Genomic DNA, 26,158 nt, shown 5'->3' with positions numbered 1-26,158 from the left:
ATGTGAAAGTTGGACTATAAAGAAAGCTGAGCGCCGAAGAATTGATGCTTTTGAACTGCGGTGTTGGAGACTCTTGAGAGCCCCTTGAACAGCAAGGAGATCAAACCAGTCAATCCTAAATTAAATCAACCCTGACTATTTACTGGAAAGACTGATGCTGAAGATGAAGCTCCAATACTTTGGCCACCTGATTTGAAGAGCCAGTTCACTGGAAAAGACCCTGATGCTGGGAAAGACTGAGGGCAGGAGGAGAAGGGGGCAACTGAGAATGAGATGGTTGGATGGCATCATTGATTCAATGGACATGAGTTTGAGCAAACTCAGAGAGAAAGTAAAGGACCGGGAAGCCTGGCATGCTGTAGTCCATGGCGTTACACAGAATTGAACATGACTTAATGACTGAACAACAACAGAAAAAAAAAAAAAAATTTATATGTGAACTCACATATAGAAGAAAGCTCAATTTCCTTCTAAATTGTTTACAATTTAACATAATCCAGCTTTATTAAACTGTTTCACAGCATTGCAATAAATATTGTTCTACAAGTATAGTTATACATATTACTGAGTGGTTCTTTAGGATAAAGGCCTTGATAAGGAATTACTGAATTCCAAATTATACACACGTTTAAAGCTTTTTATTCTTCTTTAGAATATCCTAGCTTCTTTTTACAAATTTTTTCAGATAAAATCAAATGCTCAAAGGTTTATTGAAGCAATCTTTGCATTAAAAGCCAGAAAAACTATCTTTGACTCTCAGATCTGTAAACGGTTAGGTTCCTCTAACTGTTTGGCTTCACATTTTCCTCAAGCACAAAATGAGGGCCTTTGTCATAATGCTTTCAAAAGCAAGCTGAGGACTTTATACTGTAAGCAGTATGTAATAATAATGATCTGGGATTAAATGTATTTTTTTAAAACAGTTGCCAGTTTCATGTTGAGTCCACTCAGGGAGAAGTAATAAATATGCCTCTACTGAAACCTCTTATCTTATTAAAGCATATTTCCTTCACAAACATTTACCATGCAGGAAAAAGAAGGGTTGGACCTATTAGAAAATTTTGTGCATTGCTCATTTCCCTAATTATTAATGAATATTGTTCTTCCACATCACAAATTCATTGCTGAACTCATAATTAAATGACTAATAAAGGTAAGGTTTTGTATCCAGTAAAGGAAATGCCAAATGATTTCCTATATTTGATGGCATTTGGGTTTATTAAAAGCACATGACCTCACTCTTCCTGATGCCGACATCAGGGTGCCCCAGAGAGAAGTTGGTGGGAAGAAAACTTGTCAGTTTTTGGTTAGGATTTTAAGTATGACGCACCAAAATTCACCTTTTTGTAAAAGAAACCTTGAGAACAAAAGCCAGCTTTTATCAACTGAAAGAGGAAATTTCTAATTTGTTAAACAAAAAAGTATTATGACTTGATACATAACACCTGAAGAAATCTCATAAATATAAGCTAAACTTTAGTCTTTTCCCTGCTCCAGTAAATAGTTATCAGAGCTATTTCCACCATTAACAAAGACCTGGGAATCTCTGTTTCTTAGTAGATAATCCTCACTGGAATGTTCTCACAGATACAGTATTTTTTTCATATACAGAAAAAAATGAATGATCGTACCATGTGCTAAATATGCTATCAGGTTACTGAAATTCCAGGTGTCATAAAATCCTCATGATTGTTATTGTATTGAATGAGTTCCAGTGAAAACAGCACATATGGTTTGATTCTGTAATACAACCCGAGTTTTGAAGTGAATATATCTCTTTTTACTATTTATTTATTTATTCATTTTATTTTTGACTGTGCTGGGTCTTCTTTGATTGTTGTTGTGAGTGGGCTTCTTCTGGTTGAGGTGAGCAGGGGCTACTCTTCATTCCTGTGTAAGGGCTTCTCATTACAGTGGCTTCTCGGTTTCACAGGTTCTCGGGTATGCAGGCTTCAGTGGTTGCAGTCACAGGTTCAGTAGTTGTGCTGCATGGGCCTAGTTGGCCCACAGCACATGGAATCTTCCCAGAGCTGAGATCAAACCCATGTCCTCTGCAATAGCAAGCAGGAGAAAACAGCTCTTTAATGTGTGCAGATTTTGAGCTTATAAGAAAAGCATGTTAAAAAATGATGGTTCTTTAGCTTTGGTCAGTATCAGAATCTCCTGAGGAACCTCATAAAAATACAAAAGTCTGTGTGGATCACAACAAACTGTGGAAAATTTTTAAAGAGATGGGAATACCTGACCACCTGACCTGCTTTTTGAGAAACCTGTATGCAGGTCAGGAAGAAACAGTTACAACTGGACATGGAACAGACTGGTTCCAAAGAGGGAAAGGAGTATGTCAAAGCTGTATATTGTCACCCTGCTTATTTAACTTATATGCAGAGTACATCTTGAGAAACCGTGGGCTGGATGAAGCACAAGCTGGAATCAAGATTGCTGGGAGAAATATCAATAACCTCAGACATGCAGCTGACACCACCCTTATGGCAGAAAGCGAAGAAGAACTAAGGAGCCTCCATGAAAGTGAAAGAGAAGAGTGAAAAAGTTGGCTTGAGGCTCAACATTCAGAAAACTAAGATCATGGCATCCGGTCCCATTACTTCATGGCAAATAGATGGGGAAACAGTGGAAACAGTGGCAGGCTTTATTTTTGGGGGGCTCCAAAATCACTGCAGATGGTGACTACAGCCATGAAATTAAAAGACGCTTGCTCCTTGGGAGAAAAGTTATGACCAACATAGACAGCATATTAAAAAGCAGAGACATTACTTTGCCCACAAAGGTCCGTCTGGTCAAAGCTATGGTTTTTCCAGTAGTCATGTATGGATGTGAGAGTTGGACTGTAAAGAAAACTGAGTGCCAAAGAATGGATGCTTTTGAAGGGTGGTGTTGGAGAAAACTCTTGAGGGTCCCTTGGACTGCAAGGAGATCCAACCAGTCCATCCTAAAGGAAATCAGTCCTGAAGGAATTGGAAGGACTGATACTGAAGCTGAAGCTCCAGTACTTTGGCCACCTGAGGCAAAGAACTGACTCATTTGATAAGACCCTGATGCTGGGAAAGATTAAAGGCGGGAGGAGAAGGGGACGACAGAGGATGAGATAGTTGCACGGCATCACCGACTCCATGGACATGAGTTTGAGTAAACTCTGGGAGTTGGTGATGGTCAGGGAGGCCTGGTGTGCTGCAGTCCATGGCGTCACAAAGAGCTGGACATGACTGAGTGACTGAACTGAACTGATCTGAAGCCTATTCTACCTCAGTTAGTCTAGAACTTTGTCTCTCCAGTTGATTCTGTTACTCATCAAAGTTGGAGAACCACTATTCTAGAACCTTGTTTTAAAGCTGCTGTTTCTTCTTAAGGTACACATGGAAAAACCTTTGGACCCTACTAAAATGCAGGTTCTGACTCAGTTCTGAACTGGTGTGGCGGTGGGAGGGTTGTCTAAGAATCTGTACCTCAGCAAGGACCCAGGTAACTAACACCTGTGCTTGGTCCACAGACCACGTTCTGAGCTATAAGGCAGAGTCTGCAGCCCAGTTTCAACTCTTTTATATATGACATCTGCCTCAAGCCAATGTAAATAAAAATTTTCCACTTCCAGCAGCACTTGCCTAGGAGATATCAGAACTGATTGTTGTATTTTACCGCAGCTGGCTCTAAACAACTGACGTTTCCCTGAACTTTGAGTGACCCAGATGCCAGATTTTACTGAACCTAATTGCAGACACTTTCTGGAAAAATGAAAAATGAGACTATTTTAACCAAGTGTACACACACTTATGGACTTACCCTGCCCTCTCATTTCTATGTTTAATGTAATTATGTACTCCTCTCTCTAGCATATAAAGACCACTGATTTTCTCCTTCAGCAAATGACTCAGTGAATTGAATTTGTCACTGTTCTGTGTTCTCTTGCCTGGTAAGTTAATAGGTTAGACTTGATTTTTGTTGTTGTTGTTGCTGGTTTTGTTCTGGAGGTCTTTGTTTTACTCTTTTTTGTTTGGAGTATAATTGCCATACAATACTATGTTAGTTTCTGCTGTATAATGAAGTGAATCAGTTATATGTATGCATATATTCCCTCCCTCTTAGACCTCCCTCCCACTCGATTCCCACAACCCCACCCATTTAGGCCATCACAGAGCACCCAGATGAGCTCCCTGTGCTATATAGCAATTTCCCATTAGCTATATATTTTATACGGTAGTGTATATATGTCGATCTTAACCTCCCAATTCGTCACACGCTCCCCTTCTCCCCCACCTCTGCGTCCACATGTGTGTCTTCTATCTGTGTCTCTTTCCCTGTGCTCAAATAGGTTCATCCAGACTGAAAAAGAATTGTTTTCTTCTTTGATGCTGTTTTTAAGACATTTTTATTTCATAAAATCTTTGTTAAATCTACTCTGTCTTTCTAAAATCACCTGCCTAGGGATCCCTCCTTTCCCAAAAGGATTTTGCTCTGGTCTTATCACTTAGTGAAAACTTCCATCACCTCCCAGTTGGAACACTGTGACTATTCTCCACTCCATGCCAGCACCAGACCTCATTCTCCGCTCCTAGTGCACACCAAGCACATGCCTGGCCATCTGTGAGTTTACATCTTATATTCTGAACTGCAAAGTGAATACTTTGAAAGTAAGGGTTATTTTTGTCATATTATTTTTGTTATTATTTTTATAGTTGTATCTCTGTTGAATTGAATCAGTTCAGTTCAATTCAGTCACTCAGTCGTGTCCGACTCTTTGTGACCCCATGAATTGCAGCAAGCCAGGCCTCCCTGTCCATCACCAACTCCCAGAGTTTACTCAAACTCATGTCCATAGAGTCGGTGATGCTATTCAGCCATCTCATCCTCTGTTGTCCCCTTCTCCTCCTGCTTCCAATCCCTCCTAGCATCAGGGTCTTTTCCAATGAGTCAACTCTTTGCATCAGGTGGCCAAAGTACTGGAGTTTCAGCTTCAGCATTAGTCCTCCCAGTGAACACCCAGGACTGATCTCCTTTAGGATGGACTGGTTGGATATCCTTGAAGTCCAAGGGACTCTCAAGAGTCTTCTCCAACACCACAGTTCAAAAGCATCAATTTTTCAGTGCTCAACTTTCTTCACAGTCCAACTCTCACATCCATACATGACCACTGGAAAAACCATAGGCTTGACTAGACGAACCTTTGTTGGCAAAGTAATGTCTCTGCTTTTTAATATGTTATCTAGGTTGGTCATAACTTTCCTTCCAAGGAGTAGGCATCTTTTAATTTCATGGCTGTAATCACCATCTCCAGTGATTTTGGAGTCCAAAGAAATAAAGTCTGACACTGTTTCCACTGTTTCCCCATCTATTTGCCATGAAGTGATGAGACTGGATGCCATGATCTTAGTTTTCTGAATGTTGAGCTTTAAGCCAACTTTTTCACTTTCCTCTTTCATTTTCATCAAGAGGCTTTTATATCCTCTTCACTTTCTGCCATAAGGGTGGTGTCATCAGTATATCTGAGATTATTGATATTTCTCCCAGCAATCTTGATTCCAGCTTGTGCTTCTTCCAGCCCAGCATTTCTTATGATGTACTCTGCATATAAGTTAAATAAGCATGGTGACAACATACAGCCTTGATGTACTCCTTTTCCTCTTTGGAACCAGTCTGTTGTTCCATGTCCAGTTCTAACTGTTGCTTCCTGACCTGCATATACATTTCTCAAGAGGCAGGTCAGGTGGTCTGGTATTCCCATCTCTTTCAGAATTTTCCACAGTTTATTGTGATCCACACAGTCAAAGACTTTGGCATAGTCAGTAAAGCAGAAATAGATGTTTTTCTGGAACTCTCTTGCTTTTTTGATGATCCAGTTGTGGATGTGACTGGTGATAGAAGCAAGGTCCGATGCTGTAAAGAGCAATATTGCATAGGAACCTGGAATGTTAGGTCCATGAATCAATGTAAATTAGAAGTGGTCAAACAGGAGATGGCAAGAGTGAATGTCAACAATCTAGGAATCAGTGAACTAAAATGGACTGGAATGGGTGAATTTAACTCAGATGACCGTTATATCTACTACTGTGGGCAGGAATCCCTTAGAAGAAATGGAGTAGCCATCATGGTCAACAAAAGAGTCCAAAATGCAGTACTTGGATGCAATCTCAAAAATGACAAATGATCTCTGTTTGTTTCCAAGGGAAACCATTCAATATCACAGTAATCCAAGCCTATACCCCAACCAGTAACGCTGGAGAAGCTGAAGTTGAATGGTTCTATCAAGACCTACAAGACCTTTTAGAACTAAAACCCAAAAAAGATGTCCTTTTCATTATAGGGGACTGGAATGTAAAAGTAGGAAGTCAAAACACCTGGAGTAACAAACAAATTTGACCTTGGAGTACTGAATGAAGCAGGGCAAAGGCTAACAGAGTTTTGCCAAGAGAATGCACTGGTCATAGCAAACACCTTCTTCCAAAAACACAAGAGAAGATTCTACACATGGACATCACCAGATGGTCAACACAGAAATCAGATTGATTATATTCTTTGCAGCCAAAGATGGAGAAGCTCTATACAGTCAGCAAAAACAAGACCGGGAGTTGACTGTGGCTCAGATCATGAACTCCTTATTGCCAAATTCAGACTTAAATTGAAGAAAGTAGGGAAAACCACTATACCATTCAGGTATCACCTAAATCAAATTCCTTATGATTATACAGTGAAAGTGAGAAATAGATTTAAGGTACTAGATCTGATAGACTGAGTGCCTGATGAACTATGGATGGAAGTTCATGACACTGTACAGGAGACAGGGATTAAGACCATCCCCATGGAAAAGAAATGCAAAATGGTTGTCTGAGGAGGTCTTACAAATAGCTGTGAAAAGAAGAGAAGCGAAAAGCAAAGGAGAAAGGGAAAGATATATCCATTTGAATGCAGAGTTCCCAAGAATAGCCAGGAGACATAAGAAAGCCTTCCTCAGTGATCAGTGCAAAGAAATAGAGGAAAACAACACAGTAGGAAAGACTATCAGAGATACCAAGGGAACATTTCATGCAAAGATGAGTTCAATAAAGGACAAAAATGGTATGGACCTAACAGAAGCAGAGGATATTAAGAAGAGATGGCAAGAAAACACAGAAGAAATGTACAAAAAAAGATCTTCATGACCCAGATAACCATGATGGTGTGATCACTCATCTAGAGCCAGACATCCTGGAATGTGAAGTCAAGTGGCCCTTAGAAAGCATCACTACAAACAAAGCTAGTGGAGCTGATGGAATTCCAGTTGAGCTATTTCAAATCCTGAAAGATGATGCTGTGAAAGTGCTGCACGCAATATACCAGCAAATTTGGAAAACTCAGCAGTGGCCACAGGACTGGAAAAGGTCCGTTTTCATTCCAGTCCCTAAGAAAGGCAATGCCAAAGAATGCTCAAACTACCACACAATTGCACTCATCTCACACTTTAGTAAAGTAATGCTCAAATTTCTCCAAGCCAGGCTTCAGCAATATGTGAACCATGAACTTCCAGATGTTCAAGCTGATTTTAGAAAAGGCAGAGGAACCAGAGATCAAATTGCCAACATCCGCTGGATCATCGAAAAAGCAAGAGAGTTGAATTGAATAGGTGGTGGTAAATAGTAATATTGTCTTCTTGTTACTTAGTACATCAGAATTCACAAAGTACTTCTATGTATGCTTTATAATATGACCTTAATATATATAAGAAAGGTTTTGTGATGTAAGTAAAGCAAGAACCTTCAGAATATGAATAACCTTGAAAGCACATGTAATTAAATGTCCAAAAAAAGGATTTAAATTCACATTTTTCCTCTAGATGTACATTAATCCATTTTCAATCACAAGCAAAGAAAAAGAACTTTTCTTACTAATTTTTATTTTTATTTTCTTATCAATATAGAGTAAAATAAAATTCTGGGAAAAGATATAGGTCAAAAAGATTTAATGAGGCATAATATATCCCCAAACTACCACACACAGGGGAAGCAGATTGAGTTATAACAGAGGGAGGTATATGGAAGAAATGGGGACACTGACTACCCCGATATGTATGAAAAGACCAAAACATCAGGAGAGAAGAGATACCAAGGTCTGCAAAGAAGTCAAGGAGCATTTTAGCCTGAGTTCCTAGCAATAGTTTCTTTTGGCTCCACTCTACTTTCTATTATTCAATTCTACCTTGCAGCTGTCGAATTTATTTGTTCATTAAGTTTTATTTGCTTATATGTTTTAAAACATTTACGGCTGAATTTTATTTAAAGTACTGCAGAAGACTATATGTGTTTAAAACGTCCAATTATAGAACACCAAAAATGATAGAAACAATACAACAAAGTCTTTGTTTTAGTTTGCTTTTTTTTTTTTTAAGTCAAGCTTACAGGAAACAGACTGTCCTTTGGACAAAAAAAAAGCTTAAACTATAGTGGTGGGCAAGCTCAGAAAAGATGGGTTTATCTAAGGAGTATTTGTCAATAATAAAAATTTAGTGCTCTGTTTCCTAGAATTATTCAGGAAAAGTGGGGGAAAGGCCTTGGGCCCTTTAAGTAATCCAAAGAAAAAATTACCTGCTTCTGAAAGAAAAAAAAAAAAAAAGGATGTCAAACAAACTTAACCCTCTGCCTCAGTTCCAGGTGAGGAAAATCATCTTCCCTGAGAATTAACTGCATTCTTGTGAATTGGCAGTTGAAAGCTCATTACCTACTTAGTCAATGTGTAACCCAAATTGGGGGGTGGGGGCAGATAAATTAGGAGTTTGAGATTAACATATACACACTACTGTACCTAAAATAGATAATCGGCAAGAACCTACTTATAGCACAGAGAACTACACTCAATATTTTGTAATAACCTATAAGGGAAAAGAATCTGAAAAAGAATATCTATGTATTTATAGATAGATATTCTTTTTCATATATATCTGAATCACTTTCTACACACCTAAAACTAACACAACATTGTAAATCAACTATACTTCAATAAAAAGAAAAAAATGTGTAAACAAAACAACTCCAAAGCAAGAAATAAGCTTCACATAATTCTAAGCTTAATATCCTAAGTATCTTACAAAGCAAAGTAGAATATATCAAACTAAAGTTGCCAAATTATGCTTTCCCCCCAAAAAAACCCTGAAGAGGAAGCGCTAGTGGAAATGAAAACTAGATTCGAAAATTAAATTTGAAAGCACTTTAGGTATTCTAATTATCAAAATCAAAGTACAAAATAAGTATGCTACAAATATTTGGGGAAACAAAACATCAAGTGAAAAACAAAAAAAGCAGATGAACTAGATAGATTAAATTTACAGAATGAGAGAATTGATGTGGTAAATTGATTATGAAATGGACTTAATGCTTCATCCCTCCCTATAATTTACAACACCCTGTGCTATATAACTTGCAGATCCTCTCACCAAATGGTGGAGTCTATTTCCAGTCTTACAGGCTGGGCTTGTGTAGAAGTAATGGTGTGCAGGCCTGACTTATCCATTAGTTTTGGTGGTCACAATATTGAGAGTCCACAATACATTTAGAGGCTCATAAAAGTGTTTAATCTTAATTTCTTTTAAAACCAGAATAAACAGAAATCAAATAATGAATATATAGTAATAGTAATAAATCCAGTCTAGATTCAATTCATCTTTATTCCAAGGCAGTTATAAAACACAGTTTTTAATACTTTTTTATGACATACGACCCACAAAGGAAAAAATGCCAAGGGCTTCCAAAAGTAATAATGAAACCTGATAATGTGCTCATGTTAGTCCAGGGCTGAATAGGCCTTGTGGGCTTCTGTTTGTTCTATTGTAACCCTGTCACCACAACACAAACATTCATGGCCTTGCCTACTGGAGAAGGAGAGATACCTGGAGCAGAACTGACTCGCTAGACGAGGCCCCAGACATTTTGGCTGAAACCAGCAAAATCAGCAAAGCCACAAAGCCAACCCACAGATGTTTGTAACGTGTAAGTGAGCCCAATCAAGCCCAGAAGATCAGTCTGCTGACCTGGTTCAAGAGCAGAAATACATGCTTGTTGTTCTAAGCCACTGGATTTTGGGGTGGTTTGCTATGTAGCAGTAACAAATTGATATAAATAAGCTGAAATAAAACTCCTGCATTGAAACCAAAAGGGACAAAGTGAAATTTTCAAACTAAAAGCATGGAAGATAAGAAGGAAGAGTTTAAAATATGTCTATTGGAGTTTCCCATGGCAGCAGTAGGAAGACTATATTTGAAATGATGATGACTAAATATTTTGGAATTGGTGAAGGACTCAGACTATAGTTCCAGGAAGGACAATAAATTCTAAAAAGCAGAATAAAAGGAATCTATACCTAAAACATCAAAGTGAAAAAGCAAAACAGCAAAAATAAAACATATGAAAGAAGGTAGATTAGAGGAGGCAATGTCACAAAGATATGGAAGATAATATAATGCTTTCTATATTCATTGTATGAGCACAAACTCCATGCAAATCACGTGCTCCATTTAATCTTCCTTCATCACCTAACACTGGGAGAGATTTTTATTCTCTTCTGGGTTTTTAGGACACTCTGTGGGAACCTCTTACATAGTATGTATCTCATAATTCTTATTATCATTGTTATTCGTGGGTAAGCCAAAACTTTTTTTTTTTTTTTTTGAGCCAGACCTAATCAAGCAACTGGCCAAACTTTTTATTTAATAAGGGAAATTACCTTCTTTAATTCAAAAGCATCCTGGAAAATAATAGTAGTACACTTGGCCTTCAGTATCCAACCAACTATAGATCAAAAATGATCTTTGAAAAAAGAAATCTAGAAAGTTCCAAAAAGCAAAACTGAATTTGCTGTGTGCTTCCACAACTATTTACATAACATTTATATTGTATTTATAACTATTTGAAATGGCAACCCACTCCAGTATTCTTGCCTGGGAAATTCCAAGGACAGAGGACTCTGGCAGGCTACAGTCCATGGGATCACAAAGAGTCAGACATAACTGAGTGACTGCGCATGCATGCACACATATCATTCACATCGTATTAGGTATTATAAAGGACTTCCCTGGTAGCTGAGATGGTAAAAAATCTGCCTGCAAATAAAGGAGACGGGTTCAGTCCCTTGGTCAAGAAGATCCCATGGAGAAGGGAATGGCAATCCACTCCAGTATTCTTGCTGGGAAATCCATGGACAGAGGAGCCTGGCAGGCTACAGTCCATGGGGTCACAAAGAGTCAGACACAACTGAGCCACTAACACTATATTATAGGTATTATAAGTTATCTAGAAATGACTTAAGGTATGTGGGAGGGTGTGCATAGGCTATATGCAAATACAATCCACTTAACATAAGGGACTTGAGCATTCAAGGATTTTGGTTTCCAATGGATATCCTAGAACCAATATCCAGCAGATACTGAGAAACAACTGCATTAATATACTGTTACTTGCTTTTGGATAGTTAGTCTTAAGAAAATATTTATATATGTTCTCATATTTTTTCACAATGTTCACCTAGTCAAAAACCTTAAAAGATTTAATTGTCAGGAGCTCAATGTTTTATTTTTTCACGTCTGACTCTTTGGGACCCCATGAACTGCAGCACACCAGGCTTCCCTGCCCTTCATTATCTCCCTGAGTTTACAACTTAGCAACTGAGCAACGATGTTTTATTATACTTCTCAATGTTCACATTCAAAATATGTTACAATCATAGTTAACAGCAGTGCATGGACAGAAAAGACAAACAGTAGAGAACATCTCAGAGGGGAGGACATGCTAAAGATACTTTTAAAAGCCTTACTATATAAATTTTAATATGTTTTAAAACTTTTTAAATAATTTTTTAAAATAAATAAATACATGTTTAACAGAACTGTACATTTCCCTATTATATAGACACATATTTACTATCTCTTCATCTTTCCAATACATTTATTTTCCAATTTTGTAATAGTAAGTATTCACTTTCTACATTACTACGTACATGAAATGCTAGTCAGAGCTGGGTCAGGTAGTACAAAGTGATTACCTTTCTTTTCTTGCATATTTTATTTTTCTCCATAAATTATATTTGTCTTAATTTTTTCAAGTTATTTTACTTTTTAGAGTAGTTTTAGATTCACAGAAAAACTGAGTAGAATAATTGTCTGAAGTTTTCATGAAAGGTTTGTATGTTTTTTTAATTCATATTCAAGGTCTTCCCAGAGTGCTTCAATACACTCTCAAAGCATTTAAGTGCATTATGCTTTCAATTTTGTCATGTGAAAGAAAGCTTTCTGGAACTTTTATGACTTCTTGATTGTCTTCTATGATAACCAAACAGTCCTCTGGATCAAGGACTACATTATTTTTAAGTCTTTGAAGCCCTTCCCACCAGCAAACTAACTAGCAAATTGTGAGCCTTCAGGAAGTTATTAAACAATGACCCTACTATAAGAAGAAAGCAAGTGGGAAGAGTCTGCGTGACGTGATTGAGCTACTTACTCCGGAATATTAGACTAAACAGACAGTCCATAGTAGTTCAACAAGGGCTACAGTCTATAGTAGTTCAACAGGGGCTCCTAAATCTGGAACTCTAGAGCTTTGCCTCACTGATCAATTCTTTCTATCAACTGACAAGGCCATTTATTTAGCTGACCTGTTATTTGGGTATTATATGGTACTGCCTGTGACATATTTGTCAGAATTGACCTTCTTGGTCTCCTAGTCTTCCATCAAAATACATAAGTACCATTGCATCATCATTGTCTTCAGAGCACATTTCAATGTCCCTGAAGATAAGCAATGCAGATAAACTGATCTCTGAAATCAAGAGAGAGAATCTCATTTCTTTCAACTTAATTGAAACTGTCCTACAATTCAAATGTACTAATAGGTGAGAAAGGCAATTATATATATATTTTTTATGAATTTCATGTTTATGTTTCTCCTCCTTGCTGTAGAAACTATTGTGTTTACAAGCAGTACCATAGAAAAAAATAATGAGTACAGTATGGTACTGGCACAAAGACAGAAATATAGATCAATGGAACAAAATAGAAAGCCCAGAGATAAATCCACGGACCTATGGACACCTTATCTTTGACAAAGGAGGCAAGAATATACAATGGAGAAAAGACAATCTCTTTAACAAGTGGTGCTGGGAAAACTGGTCAACCACTTGTAAAAGAATGAAACTAGAACACTTTCTAACACCATACACAAAAATAAGCTCAAAATAGATTAAAGATCTAAATGTAAGACCAGAAACTATAAAACTCCTAGAGGAAAACATAGGCAAAACACTATCCTACATAAATCACAGCAGGATCCTCTATGACCCACCTCCCAGAGTATTGGAAATAAAAGCAAAAATTAAAAAATGGACCTAATTAAAATTAAAAGCTTTTGCACAACAAAGGAAACTATAAGCAAGGTGAAAAGACAGCCTTCAGAATGGGAGAAAATAATAGCAAATGAAGAAACAAAGAATTAATCTCAAAAATAAACAAGCAACTCCTGCAGCTCAATTTCAGAAAAATAAATGGCCCAATCAAAAAGTGAGCCAAAGAACTAAACAGACATTTCTCCAAAGAAGACATACAGATGGCTAACAAACACATGAAAAGATGTTCAACATCACTCACTATCAGAGTAATGCAAATCAAAACCACAATGAGGTACCACTTCACGCCAGTCAGAATGGCTGCTATCCAAAGGTCTACAAGCAATAAATTCTGGAGAGGGTGTGGAGAAAAGGGAACCCTCTTACACTGTTGGTGGGAATGCAAACTAGTACAGCCACTATGGAAAACAGTGTGGAGATTCCTTAAAAAACTGGAAATTAGAAGTGCCATATGACCCAGCAATCCCACTTCTGGGCATACACACCAAGGAAACCAGAATTAAAAGAGACACGTGCACCCCAATGTTCATCGCAGCACTGTTTATAATAGCCAGGACATGGAAGCAACCTAGATGCCCATCAGCAGACAAATGGATAAGAAAGCTGTGGTACATATACACCATGGAATACTACTCAGCCATTAAAAAGAATACATTTGAATCAGTTCTAATGAGGTGGATGAAACTGGAGCATATTATACAGAGTGAAGCAAGCTGAAAGAAAAACACCAATACAGTATACTAACACATATATATGGAATTTAGAAAGATGGTAACAATAACCCTGTATGTGAGACAGCAAAAGAGACACAGATGTATTGAACAATCTTTTGAACTCTGTGGGAGAGGGCGAGGGTGGGATGATATGGGAGAATGGCACTGAAATACGTAACTTATTATATGTGAAACAAATAGCCAGTCCAGGTTTGATGCATGAGACAGGGTGCTCAGGGCTGGTGTGCTGGGATGACCCAGAGGGATGTGATGGGGAGGGAGGTGGGAGTGGGGTTCAGGATGGGGAACACATGTATACCCATGGTGGATTCATGTCAATGCATGGCAAAATGAATACAATATTGTAAAGTGAAATAAGTAAATAAAAATATTTTAAAATAAATAAATAAAAGCACCTCTAAAAACTAAAAAATAAATAAAAAGTGGAACTCTAGCTCTAGAATCTATTCATTAGGCAACTGGATAATTTCTCTGTTTCTACGTGATCATATAAAAATAAAAAGAAGAACTTCTTATTTTTCTCAATTTCAGTACTGATTTGACTATATGACAGAACAAAGAGTACAACAACATTTTACAAATCTTAAAACACACTGAAAATACTTTAATTAAATATTTTAGACAAAACCATGTGTTACAGATTCATGAAATATATAAGAAAAGAATAAAAGGCCATAGATACAAAAATACTATAGGGTGGCCATGAAGGATCACGGCTACTGAGCACGGGATCTAAAGAAAATCAACTATGGTTCAAATTCCAGCTTTACCACATACTAGCTGAGTGACAATAGATAATTTACAAATCGTTTCTTTTCCTGGGATTTTTATCTGTAAAATAGGAATAATAATAGAATAATGATGGAATGTAAGTAAAAGAAGTGTGTAAAGCATGTAACCCAGTATCCAGCTTATGGTCATCATATATAATAGATGAGATATTTTTTCATTTGTTACTATTAGTGCTGAATACTAACTGTAACTGGTCAGTGCATACAGTTCAGTCGCTCAGTTGTGTCTGACTCTTTGCGACCCCATGGACTGCAGAACGCCAGGCCTCCCTGTCCCTCACCAACTCCCAGAGTTTACTCAAACTCATGTCCATAGAGTCAGTGATGCCATCCAATCATCTCATGCTCTGTCATCCCCTTCTCCTCCTGCCCTCAATCTTTCCCAGCATCAGGGTCTTTTCAAATGAGTCAATTCCTTGCACAAGGTGGCCAAAGTATTGGAGTTTCAGATTCAACATCAGTCCTTCCAATGAACACCCAGGACTGATCTCCTTTAGGATGGACTGGCTGGATCTCCTTGCAGACCAAGGGACTCTCAAGAGTCTTCTCCAACACCACAGTTCAAAAGCATCAATTCTTCAGCACTCAGCTTTCTTCACAGGCCAACTCTCACATCCATACATGACCACTGGAAAAACCATAGCCTTGACTAGACGGAGCTTTGTGGGCAAAGTAATGTCTCTGCTTTTTAATATGCTGTCTAGGTTGGTCATAACTTTTCTTCCAAGGAGCAAGCGTCTTCTTAGTTCATGGCTGCAGTACCATCTGCAGTGATTTTGGAGCCCAAAAAATAATGTCAGCCACTGTTTCCACTGTTTCTCCATCTATTTGCCATGAAGTGATGGACTGGATGCCATGATCTTAGTTTTTTGAATGTTGAGCCTCAAGCCAACTTTTTCACTCTCCTCTTTTACTTTCATCAAGAGGCTCTTTAGTTCTTCACTTTCTGCCATAAGGGTGGTGTCATCTGCATATCTGAGGTTATTGACATTTCTCCTGGCAATCTTGATTCCAGCTTGTGCTTCCTCCAGCCCAGCATTTCTCATGATGTACTCTGCATAGAAGTTAAATAAGCACAGTGACATTATACAGCCTTGACTTGTACTCCTTTTCCTATTTGGAACCAGTCTTTTGTTCCATATCCAGTTCTAACTGTTGCTTCCTGACCTGCATACAGATTTCTCAAGAGGCAGGTCAGGTAGTCTGGTATTCCCATCTCTAGAAGAATTTTCCACAGTTTATTGTGATCCACACAGTCAAAGGCCTTGGCATAGTCAATAAAGCAGAAATAGATGTTTTTCTGGAACTCTCTTGCTTTTTCAATGATCCAACAGACGTTGGCAATTTGATCTCTGGTTCCTCTACCTTTTCTAATTCCAGCTTGAACATCTGGAAGTTCATGGTTCATGTACTGGTGAAGCCTGGCTTGGAGAATTTTGAGCATTACTTTACTAGCGTGTGAGATGAGTGCAATTGTGTAGTCGTTTGAGCATTCTTTGGCATTGCCTTTCTTTGGGATTGGAATGAAAACTGACCTTTCTCAGTCCTGTGGCCACTGCTGAGCTTTCCAAATTTTTTGGCATATTGAGTGCAGCACTTTCATAGCATCATCTTTTAGGATCTGAAATAGCTCAACTGGAATTCCATCACCTTCACTAACTTTGTTTGTAGTGATGCGAAGGCCCACTTGACTTTGCATTCCAGGATGTCTGGTTCCAGGTGAGAGATCACACCATTGTGATTATCTGGGTCATGAAGATCTTTTTTGTACACCTCTTTTTAATATCTTCTGCTTCATAATTTTATTTACCTTAATTCTTTTGCCAAAATCTATGTCATTCTGTAGGACTATTTTCTAGTTATAGCAAACATACAGTTATTTCATTAGAATAACTGATGGCACATTATAACATCATAGAATTCGAAGCTAAAATAAAACTTTAAAGGAGATTTCATCTAACTTACTTTGAAGATAAGAAAATGGAGGTACAGAGAATGTACCCACTTGATTAAGATCATACCACTTGCAGTGGCAGGTTTTACAGTAAAATCCAGAGCCTCTGACATCTAAGTACCAGAGATTGCTGTCTTCTGGATACCTTCAGTTATTTCCAAAGATATACCAAAAGCATCGTCTTCTAAGTCATAAGAATTACTAGTTGTAGATTCCATTTTAACAGTCAGTGGGCTTTTTTTGCACACTGTTCTTTTGCGTAACTTTGTCATAGAATATAAAAGAATATTCAAACTGCTATGCATTATATGTATGTATTATATATACATTTATGGGAAGTTAGAAACTCACAACTTGCTAGTTATTAGTTACCAGTTACTGGAAGTAGAGCTGCCTTGAGAAAGTCAACAACTCATAATATATTTTCAATTAGCTCCTGCAACTTTTCATTTTGAAGCTTTAGAATACTAGCTAAATCCACTACACTCATTTCAGTTTTGGATTATGATAATCCCCCATTTGAAATGTGACTACAAAAATAGCTGGCTTTGCATTTACTCTACAATCTGTTGTATACTTCAATATGATATTTTTAGTACCAACGTTATACAAAATGGGGGCTTCCCAGGTGACATTAGCGGTAAAGAATTTGCCTGCCAATGCAGGAGACCATAAGAGACCTGGGTTCAATCACTGAGTCAGGAAGATACCCTGGAGGACAACACGGCAACCCACTTCAGTATTCATAGCTGGAAAATTCCATGGACATAGGAGCCTGGCTGGCTACAATCCATAGGGTCACAAAGAGTTGGACAAACTGAAGCAACTTAGCATGCACACATGTATACAAAAATAATAAAACTAAATAGAATAGAAAACAAAAAAGAGACAGTTAAAAAAAAAAAAAAAACAGAAACCTGTAGGCAACCTCAACAACTTTCCACAAACTTTAGTAATTTCTATCTGGTGAAAAGAATCCATACAACTTCAAAACATTTCTGCCCAAATCCTGAGTTTCCCTGTGAGATGGGAGAATGACAGGTACATTCATCCTAAAATACAGTAAACCAGGACAATTGTCCAGCCCAGCCCTCAGGTGGCTTCATGCCAGCCACTGCTGCTAGGTGGATGAGCAGGGGCTGAAGGAAGCAAGCAGTGAGGAAAGACACATCTTAACAGCTCATCCTGATTTCATGGGAGTTCCTTGACACTGGTTTCCATCTAGTTTTATTAATATTTGGATACTATATAGTGAAGACTTGGAGGAGGAAAATCCAACAGGATTTGCACTGAGTATCTCCTCTTAGGTATATTTTTTAATATTTGAAATCCCACAGGAAAGTTCAGAAAAGTAAGACAGTTTATTGATAAGAAATGAAAGCAATGCCATAGTGAAGTGAAAGAGTTAGTTGTTTAGTCAAGTCCAACTCTTTGCGACCCCATGGACTGCACTCCACCAGGCACTTCTGTCCATGGGATTCTCCAGGCAAGACTATTGGAGTGGGTTGCAATTTTCTTCTCCATGGGATCTTTCCAAGCCAGGGATTGAACCCAGGTCTCCTACATTACAGGCAAATTCTTTACCATCTTAGTCACCAGGGAAACCCTTCATTAATAAGAAATGAAAGCAACATCATAATTTTTCTGAGTATAATTTCACAAATTAATTATAATCTTTAATTGTGACTAAATTGTAAAATAAATTAGGGCAGGACCCACATCCCTTGCTATCTTCTTTCTTGATCCACTGTGTGACCTATGAGAAAGTGAAGTGAAAGTCACTCAGTCGTGTCTGACTCTTTGTGACTCCATGAACTGCACAGTCCATGGAATTCTCCAGGCCAGAACACTGGAGTGGGTAGATTTTCCCTTCTCCAGGGAATCTTCAACCCAGGGATTGAACCCAGGTCTCCTGCATCACAGGAAGATTCTTTTACCAGTTGAACCACAGTGGACACCCAAGAATACTGGAATGAGTAGCTTATCCCTTCTCCAGGGCATCTTCCCAACCCAAGAATTGAACCAGGGTCTCCTGCATGGCAGGTGGATTCTTTACCAACTGAGGCACCAGGGAAGCCCTGTGACCTATGAGAGCCCTCAGTAAACTAGAGCGGGAGCTCAACCCTGTGCTGTTTCTGCTCTGCCTGGACTGCCTACTGGATGCAGGGGTTTGGGTGTGTGTGTGTGTGTGTGTGTGTGTGTGTGTGTGTGCACGTCCATGCATGTGCTCTCCTAAGGTCCAGTGCACACTGCTCTCCAAGTCGTCAACATATTATTCTTTTGGTCATAAATTCCCTTTGAGTTCAGCAAAGGTAATGGAGTCAGCCTATTTAATACAGAGGCAGTCAGTTGTTTGCCTCTGTGTTAAAAAAAATCTATTTCTTTATTTTCAATATGGGATTGCTTTTTCTTTTTTTTAAACAGAAGTTAGTCTATTTCCCAAAGGATAAGTTCATGCCTGTTGAAAGGAAGCGAAAAGTACAAAGGCCACATGTTATTTATTCATTGTGTTTTGTAATTATAGGAAATTTTCAGTATATACAAAATTATAGGAAATTTTAAGTATATACAAAAGGTAGAAAGAATACTATGACTTATTCCCATATGACCATTACTCAGCTTCAACAATGAATTCAAGCAAATCTACATCTGTTATGAATTCTAAGCAAATCTACATCCTTTACCTACTCATTCTCCTCATTGTGGTTTTGAAGAAAACATTATTATGTATTTCAAACATTTCAATATTTTATCTTTAAAAGATAGGGATGCTTTTCAAAACATACATAATCATAATACCATTATAGACTTAAAATAATCAAGAATAATTCCTTAGTACCAGCCAGTATCCAGTCAGTGAGAACCTCTGCTTGCAGCTATAACAGAGGAGCTTGTAACAAAACAGTCCAGCTTACCAAGGACTAGAAAAGACGGATGAGATACACCTCTGATGCTTGTTGTTTGGGAGTTTTGGGGGCAGGCAGGACTTGAAGGGTCAGGACCCCTAGGAAGGAAGCTCACTGAGGGAAGCTTAACATTCTTCATGCTGCTACTTCTTTGACAGCATATGCCAGTTCTGCTTCAAAAGTCAGAGTCTGAGAAGTTATATAAAAGTAGGCAGAGACCCTTACTAAGAGGCAGACAAGGAAACAGAGATTGGAATCTCCTTGGACTGGGAAAAGAAAAGTTGGAATTTAGACCTGCTAAAACAACCAAGACTTGAGAAGCTAAGATTCTTGGGCAAAGAGAGAACAAGAAAAGCAGTCAGTTCAACACTCATTGCTGGTTTTCCCCTTGAGTCAGGTGCCACATCTTTACACGTGCAGGGCAAGAATCCAAGAATCCAAGTGAATGCAGCGGGAAAGCCAAGTAGCACTTTCAGCATTCTTACAATGCTAGGGAGACCCAAAGAATGGAGTTCTGGGTCTTACCAGACTTGAGATTCTTGATCTGAACCCCAGAGGGTCACACCCTAGCCGGGGGAAAACAAGTCAACTGAGTGAGTAATACAGGGTGATCAGTTGGTAATTAGTCAGATTAACAGGGTGTCTCCCTTCAAAAGGAAGAGTGGCAACTTTTCAAACACAATGTTGGACAATATGCCAAGAAACATGACCAAAACTAAAAATACTCACAGGTGTTTTAGGTAGTAGAATTACCAGAAACAGTTTAAAAAAATTAAACTGTGATTAATATTACATTCACAAAAATATGCATCAAACTGGAAAATTTGAGAACTGGAAAATGTGTTTCCTTAGAAAAAGAACTGTACATTCTAACAAATACTTCAATAAAGAGAGGAGTAAACTCACCACTAATTGGCTACCCTGAGGTACAGTTCACATAGAAAAGATAGGATAAACAACTTTTTTTCTTTATTTACAAGTTTTCAAAATAATAACTTGGTTCACCAGCATCTTTCAACAGTGGCCATTTATATTTGAAGTAGCATCATGAATTCATGGATTGAAAACACCTGATATATCTAGTTCATTTCATTTGTAACTCACTTTGGTGCTCGAATTAATGGAAGCCTATTCAAACTGACTCCAAAAAGGATCAGTAGAACCCTTTTGTTATCATCTCAGTTTCCACTGCTAACTCCCCAGGCCACAGATTTGAAGTCCAAATCATTTTCAAGGAAATAGAGGCATTATTAGAACATATACATGTGCATGCACACATATGTTTGTGTGTATGTATATATACATATGTATATATATATTAGAAGTATTATTTAGAATAGTCACAGTTACTGACTGAAAATAAAGGAAGAAAATCTAACATTAAAGAATAGATGATGCTGTTCTCTCGAAACATCCCACCCTCGCCCTCTCCCACAGAGTCCAAAAGTCTGTTCTGTACATTTGTGTCTCTTTTTCTGTTTTGCATATAGGGTTATCGTTACCATCTTTCTAAATTCCATATATATGCATTAGTATACTGTATTGGTCTTTAACATGTATATTATCTAGGGTGAAACACATCACCAGCCCAGGATGGATGCATGAGACAAGTGCTCGGGCCTGGTGCACTGGGAAGACCCAGAGGAATCGGGTGGAGAGGGAGGTGGGAGGGGGGATCGGGATGGGGAATGCATGTAAATCCATGGCTGATTCATGTCAATGTATGACAAAAACCACTACAATATTGTAAAGTAATTAGCCTCCAACTAATAAAAATAAATGGAAAAAAAAAAGAATAGATGAAATCCCTCTACTTACAATATATTTCAATCAACTACCTGCCCTCCCCTGGGGGCGGTGGTTCAGTCACTAAGTTGTGTCTACTCTTGGAACCCCATGGACTGTAGCCCACCAGGCTCCTCTGTCCATGGGATTTCCCAGGCAAGAACACTGGAGTGGGTTGCCACTTCCTTCTCCAGGGGATCTTATTGACTCATGGATCAAACCCACGTTTCTTGCATTGGCGGGTGGGTTTTTTAATGCTGAGCCACCAGAGAAGCCTGCCGTGTGCCCTATCTACCATATATTTTGTAGCCCTATATATGTATCTACAAGAGAAGAATGAGAAAAGATGCCAGTGTTATTTCTTCTTTGAGGACTGATAAAGAGGAAACTGTCTTAAGATACAGTGAAACAACTATTTTTAAACTCTTGCATCATGCAGGTTGAGTTTGGTCTATGTAAAAAAAAAATTATGTGAATATAGGAAGGTAGGGAGAGTGGAGGGAAAACAGAGTTTCTGAAGAAGATTATAGCATTGCCTTTTAAAGCAAAAAACTATTTCTTGGGTGCATGTGATGGTGTGGAGACAAACCCTCTGAAAACAAGAAAAAAAGAAGATAAACAGGACGATTTTTAGGCATGTGGTTCTTTCCAAACTTCTAATTTCATAGGATCATTTCACCAAAAATAAAATTGTCATAGTTTCTTATTGTTTATCATGTTAAGGCTGGATAATTGGCATCCTATTGTTTGTACAGGACAAAATATTACAGGAAAAAGCACCATGTGACTTGGGTGCCTCTGGGTTCTCGTGGGAACGAGAAGGTTCTTAGTGAGAGGGAGAAAATATTCAAACAGCATAACCACAAGCTCACTAATGGCAATTTTCTGCTTAAATGTGGAAATTGAGGGTATTTTGCATGTTTCATTTATTTTTCAAACATTTGAAAATACATTTTTTTCAAAAGTAAAGCAGGAAGACTGGAATACTTATTATAACTCTTGTCATTGTTTTTGCCTTGGTATAAACATTTGCAGCATTCAGAGAAAAGTGTAGTTAAAGCTATGAACTTTGTAATCTGTACTTATTTAGTTTTGTGTAATTGACTTAGTCTGGCAAACCTTTCTCAATTATTTGTGGTTGTGAAAAATAATAATAGTAACATTAATGGAATATAGTATTAGTTTCCCCCTGCTGCTGTAACAGATTGCCACAAACTTAGTGGCTTAAAACAACACAGATATATTGTACAGTTCTGGAGGTCAGAGGTGTACAGCACATCTCAGGAGACTCAAATCCAGGCTCAAATTCAGTCAGTAGGGCTGCACTCCTGAAGGCTCTAAGAGAGAATCCATTTCCTTTCCTGTTACAGCTTCTAGGTATTGCCTGCATTCACTGGCTCACAGCCCTGTATTATTGTAACCTCTGACCCCTGGTCATATCTCTTTCCCTGGTTCTGATTCTCCCGCCTCCCTCTTTCACATATAAAGACCCTGTGGTTATACTGGGCTCAATGGATGATTCAGGAAAATCTTTCCATCTGAAGATGCTTAATCTAATCACATCTGCAATGTCCTCTTTGCCATGTAAGGTAATATATTTACAGGTTCCTGGGATGAGTATACAGACATCTCTTCTTTACATTCTTTTCCCTCTACCATACTACCGACTCAACGTAAAGTCTCCAAATAGGCATTAAAAGAGAACAGCTCATGTGGTCAGCTTATTTGGGGAGAAGAGAGCAGGGCTCTTGGCAGTTCAGGAGTCAGCTGCCTGACCTTTCCTCAGGAAAGACTGGACTTGAGCCAAAGCCACTTCATGCTGTCCCTCAGGTCCATTTTTTTTTTTTTCCTGAATTGTTCTCTGTGTCAAACCCATCAAAGCTGTAACCCCTCAAATACTATGAGTTGGGCCTGTAGTCTTCTTTGTAGTTTTCAACATTGCTAACCACTTTGGTGTGAATCCACGTGTGTATGCATGTGTATACGTGTGTGTGACTTCATACATCTTTGGTTGGAAGTTGAGCGCACAGTCATGGGCTGCCACCAAGACAACTATAGCAGTCTCCCGGCCCCGGTGAGCTTTACTTTTATTTGCTGTCACTGTCATTACTGCCTTTTTTAATTTGATTTTCAGTTTTCTGAATATCATGTCCACTTTAGGTTTTATGTTCACTGTAACCAACTATGTCATGGAATCTAAGGCTGGCATTCCTTCAAGACATTATTTTGTTCATAGTAAACAAAATCAGAGATAAGCTTTTGAGCAGGCACAATACCTCAGACATCACTACTTGACGCAGGTTCTATTTACCAATGAGCTCTGTTGCACCTTCAAGGTCCTTATCCCCTCCTTTTGGGGAGCCACTACCAACCAATGTAGACATGTGATATTAAGTTTGTGTGCCATCGTGGGTAGAATGATCTCATTTTGCTTGAGTGTTTTGTTCAGTTAACAAGTACTTATTAAGCCTCTACTATGCACTAGGCACTGTGATCTTTCCTGGAGATAAATGGTAAAGAAAAGTATATCCCACGTCGTCAAGAAGCACTCAGTTTATTGGTAGAGACAAAGTTACTCACAAAGTGAAAGGTACTAAACAGATGTAAGCCCAGGATGCCTGAGGAGCACCTGGACCAAGCGTCCATCATTATGCCCAGGTTCAGGAATGACCTCTTAAAGGACACAGAGACCTGATGGATAAATGGGAGTTAATCAAGCAGAGAAGAGAGACAGAGACATCCTGGTATTCCTTAAGCACTTCTTAGCATTTACCCCATTTACCTCATTGCTCTGTTTAACCACTTCTCTGGTAAATTCTTTCTCCCAAGAACTCCTGTGCCTCAGGTATTTCATGGAATTGTGGATGCCAGAAATGTTATTATCTCAGGGTGAATCACTTCGCTTTGGTGATGGCGCTGAAATTGCAAAGAAATGACATAAACTTGCGGAAGTTCTTACTTAGGAAAACCTCCAAAAAGCCTGTTTACTCTTCTTTCTCTTTATAGAACTCTGCCCCTCCATTGTCTCCTTAAAGGGGAGGAATCCCTGAGCCAAGTTCTTCAGCCTCATGAACTTTTCTGAACCCCTTTATGTTGGTCTCAGATGAGACACCTCTACCCACCCAAGTCTGCTTTCATTGGTAACTCCACAGCAAAGAGATTTTGAGACTTCAAATCAGAAAGACAACCTCTTATGGTATCCTCATTAAATGTATATATTGATTTAGTGATCAAATGGGAAGAGATGTGTTCTAAGGATGTTTTTCTCTGATAGTTTCTTCATGGAAATGGCTCTGAGGAGAGTTTGGAAGAGTCAACAACATGTAAACATATGGAATAATGGCCAAGGAATATGGGAAAGGATCCACTGCCCTCAACCTTCTTTTTCTCTATCTCAGCCTAGCTTTTGATTCCTTAATTCAATATCGCTACTTTTGGGTTGCCCACGTGAATGTTTCTAGGGTGAATCATACGAGATCTATAGTACAAGCTTAATAACATCAACCTCTGCTGATATTCTAGCTTAGATGTCTCCCAGTTTTCTTTTTGCTTTTGCTTTTAGATTAGCTACAACTAGCCAAGACGTGGTCTACTGAAACTAGAACCTTGCACAGAAATTTTCAGGTAGGACATGTTTAAAAGGATTTGAATGAAAAAGCACCATCAGAGCAAAACATTTCTCCAGTTATACTCACCATTAAATATTAAGTATGCAATGGGGAAACAAGTTGAAAATATAAATATATAATAATCAAACTATTTCAAGTTTAGAAGCCAAAGAGACACATAAACAAGTTTCATATGTGAACAAAATATCTCCTCCCCCTCTACTTTCATTATATGCTGTTTCTGCTTAAGCCTGAGAAGAAAAGGCCAAGCGACAGCTTTAAAAGTTGACCTTGAATAAGTTATCAGTTGCAGCACTTCTCTAAATCTTGGACTCAATTTACTCTGTTCTGTTTAAGTGTAGCCTCTTTTATGTTTATCCTTAGATATTTTAACAAAGCGTCATAATGTTATTTTTATAGTGTAATCACATGGACAAACATACTACTTTTAACTCTTATTTAATCACCTGCTTTTAACTCTCATTTAATCACCTGGTGGGTGAGTCTAGGACAGTACAGCAAATTATTAGCCTAAAACTGCAAACCAGAGAGTTAAAAAATAATAAAACAAAATAAAGAATTTCAAAAAGCAACCCTACAAGTCAGAGTTGTGAAACAATTGCAAGCATCTCAAAATATACATTGAAATAATAAAATCTCAGTGAACTGAACCTAAACTGCACACACATAAACTGCTGGATCTTTTAACTACGAGAAGTATTTTTAGTATTTACCTTTTTTAAAGAAGGATATGCTGCTGCTGCTAAGTCACTTCAGTCGTGTCCAACTCTGTGCGACCCCATAGACGGCAGCCCACCAGGCTCCACCGTCCCTGGGATTCTCTAGGCAAGAACACTGGAGTGGGTTGCCATTTCCTTCTCCAATGCATGAAAGTGAAAGTGAAGTCGCTCAGTCGTGTCCGACTCTTTGCGACTCCATGGACTGCAGCCCACCAGGCTCCTCCATCCATGGGATTTTCCAGGCAAGAGTACTGGAGTGGGTTGCTATT

The 26,158-nt window shown here is 38.4% G+C and overlaps 1 long non-coding RNA gene across 1 annotated transcript; it reads right to left on the bottom strand.

The window, feature by feature from the left end:
• Positions 1-502: 502 nt before the first annotated feature.
• Positions 503-25,943, bottom strand: LOC122454599. Its single transcript, XR_006273446.1, has 3 exons — positions 25,884-25,943; positions 24,324-24,457; positions 503-2,051 (listed from the first exon to the last, which is right to left on the bottom strand). It is a non-coding gene; the product is annotated as an uncharacterized LOC122454599 (long non-coding RNA).
• Between the last annotated feature and the right edge of the window lie 215 nt (positions 25,944-26,158).

The sequence above is a fragment of the Cervus canadensis genome, chromosome 16 (genome assembly GCF_019320065.1).
Source record: "Cervus canadensis isolate Bull #8, Minnesota chromosome 16, ASM1932006v1, whole genome shotgun sequence".
In the NCBI taxonomy this organism is placed as follows: domain Eukaryota; kingdom Metazoa; phylum Chordata; class Mammalia; order Artiodactyla; family Cervidae; genus Cervus; species Cervus canadensis.
The sequence above is the reverse complement of the archived record's forward strand: the minus strand, read 5'-3'. Positions and strand labels throughout refer to the sequence as shown.